Raw genomic sequence first — 6,079 nt, 5'->3', positions numbered from 1 at the left:
TTCAGACGTGTGCTCTTCCGATCTTAATATTTATTATTACATTTAATATTGATTATCAAATAATACAAATTTAAAATCTAATTAAACTTATTTCAGTATTACAAAAAAGTCACGATAAAGTAACGAATCGTTACTTTTCAAGTAACGGTAACGCGTTACTTTTTAAAATCAGTAACGAGTAACGGTAACGAGTTACTTTTTACGAAAAATAACGGTAACGATAACTTTTTTAAGGTTACTTTTTTAAGATAACATTCCCAACTCTGATTATTAATATGTTCAACCGAATTTACTGTGAAATTAATATTATAACAATAATCTGTTTTCCTTATTTTTTACGACAATATAATATAAAGTAAATCTAATGGCCTATCTAGAAACTTTAATTGAAAGGTGCTTCTGATAATTTTATTACTACGTTATATAACAAGTATTTAAATATAAATACGATTACCGTTTCAAAAATGCTGTTTATTATTTTTTTCTTTGCAATATTATTTTGTGGTGTTATTTTTTGAATTACTATATGTATAATAAAACTAATTGTCGGCAATTTATTATTACAAAAAATGTAATTATATGCCAGAAAACAATTATTTTATTTTTTGTTTATAAAATTGTGCAATTTAATTTGTGATATCCTAGAAAAATTTATACTCAAAAAACATTTGTAAAATAGTTTCTTCTTACATAATTTCGTTCAATCGGCGAATGATTGGAGCAATCGCTGCATCATTGTTATTCGTCGGATTATCAGACAATGACGACGAGTTCGACAATTAAGTGACTTCAGCAAATGATTCGGCGATGCGTTACATAATTGTCAGGCCAGTCAGTCATCGAACGAATTTTCCGGGTTCAGCGAATATCCGCGCTAGCGGGTGTGGTAATAAATTATAAAAGATGATCGGTAATTAACAGTAACTGCAACTGGATAGCGTTTATGCCGTCGCTGTGGAATATACGCCCGCCGGTGCCTGTAGCTGACTCTTTATGGTGGGGTGTGCTCGTGACGTGAATTATTAGCCCTTGGGCTCTACAGAGAACCTCCGGATTGAGTCTACATACGTGTACGTGTATGTGTGTGTTTCTCTCTGTGTTCGCGGGCGTGGCCTGGCGAGAGTGTCGGGCGTGGTTACGAGCCAACCCCGAAAAAGCTACCCCGAGAGAAAGAGAATACGCTGAGGGAATATATTTACAGCGAATTGATTCAGGATGGATCCCATTTCGCCCACACAAATGTATATAAACTGCAAAATCTACTTTACTTACGTTATATTTTGGACAACAACCGAAGAAAATTATCTTTCGTAAGTATATTTTTTTTATCGATATAGTGATTGAGTTGTTTTTGTTGGATTGGTTGAACATGGCAGCAGATAAATTTTGAAGATCGTCTGAATAGAAGTAGTAAATTTTTCATAAAAAATATTGCAAATATATATTTTTCAGATTACAATTAAAGATTTTTAATAACAATAAAACGTTGAAGAGTTTTAATAAATCTAAACGAAATCTAAACAATGTACATATAAATAGATTACAAAATATTTTTTTTAATTAAATCTTTAAAATTAAAATTAATTTTAATTGAATCTTACGCGCGTTAAAAGAATTTTTATGACTTAAAAACTATACATTTAACGTTGAAAAATAAAAGATCGCAATTAAGCAATTGCTTTATTTAAAATATTTTTTTAAAGAAATCGACTTATGAGAGATATGAAAGCTATCGATGTAAAAAATATTGATAAAAATACAACAAATATAATTCATAAAAATTTATAAAATTGTACACTTTCATTTGTCATAGAGCACAATATGGCGATGGAGTTGCGAGTGTATATCTTTCGGTTTACTTCCTTGCGAAATAGAAATCTTCAATATCTTTAGAATGGGCAGCAGAGTGAGAAATAAATAAAGAGAGTGAGAGAGAGAAAGAGAAAGAGAGAGGAAAAAGGAGGGGGAATGAAGAAGAAGAAGAAGAGGAGAAACAGGAGCAGAAAGGACGAGGGAGAACAAGAGAGAGAAAGAGAGAAAAGATAAGAAAGAGGGAAAGAGAGAAGATGAAAGAGGAGAAAGGAGAAAGGAGGAGAGAGGGAGTGAGGGAAGGAGAGAGAGGGGGGGAGAGAGAGAAAGAGAGAGAGAGAGAGAATTGTGAAGGGACAGGTAAAGGGAGCGGAAGAGAAGGAGGAGGAAAGCCGCGTTGCGGAGAAAGAGACAGGATTCAGAAGAGCCTTTGCCATCGTACCAGACCACCGTGCCTGCGTTTGTACAGTGGTAATGGGCTGTCAAAAGCAGACGTTGGCTGCTCGTGCCTTATACACCAACACCATTATCCTCTTGCTATTCCGGGTTAGGTCCTATCGGTTCGCAAACCCGCCCTGGACTCACTCTCATCACATCTCTCTATCTTTCCCCAGCCTCACGACTCATTCCTCGTCGTTATTGTCAGTTTTTTGCTCAATTTAACTTGTCCGGTACGTTTCTGCATTTATACTAAAACTAAATATGCTTTCAACTTTTAAACATTCTAATCTAAATTCGGTAATGTTTAGTTATAAACTTATTTAATTATAAACTTATTCACTTTCATTTTCATATTTAATATCACAGGCCAGATCATAGCTATTTTTTTCTGAAAACTGTTTAAGTTAGTTAATAAATTGGAAATTGATACAATTTGTGCATATGTATGTGTGCGATATTGATGTCGTAGATGTTTACGTTATGTGTTAATGTTTACTACTACATTAACGTCGCACCCACACATATACAAGACATGTAAACATAAATTTCTCTCTTGTATTGCAGTACTATTCTTTCACATAATCAGCTGAAACGCGGAAATAAATTGTTTTATATGTATAAAACTCTTACATCAAGCAAATGTTATTACGTCGATACCAGAGTCGATACCAGAAATCGATAATAAAACTGTATAATTTTTTATTTTTTTCGTTTCTCCTATATAATTATTATAATTTCCGCGTAGCATTAACAATTGAAGTTATAATCAAGAAGATAATATATTTAAATTCTGGAAAAAGATTTTCAAATCTGAAGAAGCAATTACATATGAAAACTTGATAAACAAATTATTGCGAGTCGGCAAAACAAATGACTTCAGCATCCTCTTAAGAGAGAAATTTTTTGATAATAATTTTTGTCAATATAGAAAATATTTTGACATCTTCAACTTTCCTTTGAAAAAAAAAAAAATTTAATTATAAAATACTTTTTATTAACAAACTAAAACAATTAAAAAGAACAAAATTTTTCATTAAAAAAATGATTTTTCAATTATAATATTATAATATTATAATTCCAATTTATTTAAATTATATATTTTTAATTAATATTATAACTTTATAATAATAGTAATACTATAATTTCATAATAATTTAATTACTTCTTTCCTATAAAATTAATTAAAAAAGAATTAGAAAATAGAAGAAACCAAAGATTAAAATAAATTACAGTTAATATTAATATATATCATTAAAATTGTATACTTAATATGCTGTTAAAATTAATTTTTGTTATAATTTTTACTTAATTTATGAATCGTTGTTTAAACAAATATTTTTCAAAATATTCAAAATATTCATAAGCAAAGTATGTGCCTTAAAATGGTAATTTTGACATAACTTAAACGTTGTTCGTATTAAAAATATTGATTAAAAAAATATGTTACTTTTTAACAGTATTATGACAAAATTAATTGGCCATATTTCATTACAGTTATATAGGTCAAGCTCTTGATCCTGAACAACATTCAAAAAGTTTTAACCATTGTTCGGACACTTAAGATAATATCGACGGTACTGTAACTTTCAAGCTTCATAACTTGGGATTAATTTAATAAAAAAATACTTCATTATAGCTTTGCAAAACTCTTGACACCAGTCATTAGATTCTGGAATCAAAAATAGGGTGTTCTATTTAAAAAATTAAGGTAACTTTTACCTATGACCTTGGCGACGCCACCCAAGGTCAAACCAATAAAATCAGTAAACAGATTTTTTTAAACTCTACAACTTTTTTCTGAAACACTTTCCTGTAAAACTTATATTTTACGAGATATTTTGAGGTCTCGACCTTTTTGGGACATCCTGTATATGTATATGTATATATTAGTATATACACATATATAAATAAAGAAAACGTATTCAATTAAAATGTAAAGCAAATGTATTAAATAATATAATGTATGATAATCAAATTAATTTAATTTAGTTAGATCATCTTTCACTATAAAAAATTATTGAAAAATATCTGAAATTGGTTATTTATATCATATATATTTACTCTCAATTTAAAATAAAATCTTTTGAAATAATTTAAAAGAAATAGGCTCCCGAGAATCAATCAAATATTAAGGCATACATCTCTACGCGGGATGTATGTACTTAAATGGAAAATATTACAATAATAAATAACACACATAGTTACAAATTAAAATATGCCTAAAGTAAAAATCTATACTAATCTGCTATATTTCAGATTTAATATGTAATATGTAATACGTAATAGACTCATTATTCTAGTAAAGCAAAAGATTTTATCAAATATTAATGTAAAAGCCTATGGGAGCCAATACAGATGTTGGTGTGTAATAATTTTTTTTACACTATCCAACCACATGCAAACTGCGCGCCACATATTCATCGGTCGGTTGAAACACAGTTCATTACATGAGGCAGGAATCACTTGTAACAAATTAAATCGACTAACAATTTAATCTCTTTGATGTTAATATGTATCTATTAGAATCTCCTTTCCCTAAATCTGTAAAGAATTTATTGCGTAAAATATCATCTCAGTTCCTAGTTATCGAATTCGAATTTCCCAGTTTGCCGGACGGGCGTCCTATTCGATCACGTCGATCGTAGTATGTAAATTATTACACATCAACACCCGTGTTGGCTCTCAAAGGCATCTACGTTAATATTTGATAAAATCTTTTGCTTTACTAGAATAATGAATCTATTACGTATTACATATTACATATTAAATCTGAAACATAGCAGATTAGCATAGATTTTTACTTTAGGCATATTTTAATTTGTAACTATGTGTATTATTTATTATTGTAATATTTTCCATTTGAGTACATATATCCCGCGTAGAGATGTATGCTATTCTTACATGTTTTGTTTTTGTGATATACATATATGTATATTAAATATGTAATATGATAGATGATAATTGTAAAATATGATAAATACATCTCATTCTTTATAGTTAAATATACAGTTATTATATCAATCTTCATGTAAATTGATAAATGTATACATTATAGAAATATTTTAATTTTCTATCAAAATATCACAATTATCACACATTTATCGAAAAAAATACACATTATAATTTTTAACCTTTAAATAATACAAGAGTGCGAATTCGCACCGCAAAAATTTTCAAATTTCTGGCATTTGTACAGACATTTGTCGCGGCTTTATCCCCACTACGTTAAATATGCCCGGTATCTCAGGTGACAAATACGAACATGCACAGCTTCAGTTTCGTGCAGATTAACGAAATATTAACTTCGCAAGTTCGTTGTAGTGCATATTCGTATTTGTATTCAAATAGTGTGGGCCAGATCGATGCCTTTTAGCGTTTTACACATTTATAAACATTGTAATACGTTCCTTTTTTTACATTACGTTATAAACATTGTAATATGTTCTCTTTTTTACATTATAATAACCAATAAAACATTTGTATGAATAATCTTATTCCATCTGTTTTCTCTGTCTTAACTTCCATGATAATATGAATAATACTTTTTAATATAATTTTAATTATGTAAACGGTTTGTATTAATAATTCATTTAATAAATTGCCAAGTTTTGTTCTTAAAATATCTAATTTTCATTGACATTATTTTTAGAAAGATTCAAATTACTATTAAATGAATAGAAAATATCCCAACTTCTGGCTATGTGGAAAAATATTTTACTTTCTGTTTCTGCAACAACAATAATTTTTTATTAACGTAAATCATTTTAACTAAAGAATCACGCAAGTTTCACTTCATTTCATGTAATAAAAAAAATGGCAGCTTTTCTTC

This window comes from Wasmannia auropunctata, unplaced genomic scaffold (genome assembly GCF_000956235.1).
Source record: "Wasmannia auropunctata unplaced genomic scaffold, wasmannia.A_1.0 LD281310.1, whole genome shotgun sequence".
Lineage (NCBI taxonomy): Eukaryota > Metazoa > Arthropoda > Insecta > Hymenoptera > Formicidae > Wasmannia > Wasmannia auropunctata.
The sequence above is the reverse complement of the archived record's forward strand: the minus strand, read 5'-3'. Positions refer to the sequence as shown.